Source organism: Macrobrachium rosenbergii, chromosome 6 (assembly GCF_040412425.1).
Source record: "Macrobrachium rosenbergii isolate ZJJX-2024 chromosome 6, ASM4041242v1, whole genome shotgun sequence".
NCBI classification, from domain to species: Eukaryota; Metazoa; Arthropoda; class Malacostraca; order Decapoda; family Palaemonidae; genus Macrobrachium; species Macrobrachium rosenbergii.
In genome coordinates, this window is record NC_089746.1 from 46,194,012 (window position 1) to 46,194,600 (window position 589).

A 589-nucleotide genomic window follows, 5' to 3' on the forward strand; every position below is an offset into this window, starting at 1 on the left:
GCGCGTCTCCCTCGCCATAAACCATCGGCGATTACGGCTTCTGCTGCCCATCCGAACCTCCCTCGGGGCTAACTACCGGCTCCAGCTCCCTTTATGAGGGCGCGCCACACTAATGTTAGCGGCTATTTGATGGACTCTAGCATAATTCGCTAATGACCAGCTGCTAAGGTAAGTGGCGACCTTAAAGGCTCTCACAGGTTGGGTCAGTGGGGAAGGGGTGGGCCACTGGTGCCCTTCGGGAGAGGGTATGTTGGGGAGAAGGGTTGTAGGTATGGGTGCCCGGTCACTATCGAACTCTTCTAAAAACATCGCGTAGTGTCACTGGCGTTTTACGTTGGGAGGGGGCCGGGGAGAGACAAATAGAAGCAAGGAAATACGGGCGGTGATGGATGTCGGGCCAAATGCCAATAATGATGATGTCTTTCAACGATTACCGAATATTTCGGCGATAAGTCGAAGGTGGGCAGACCCCTCTTAAAATGGTGATTAGGCCGAGGATGTTAAATGGGACGGCAGCAGCTTGAAGACTTCTGTCATGTGTCGATGGAATTTCAGGGAGACGACGTTAAAGCTGAGTAATGGTTCTCAG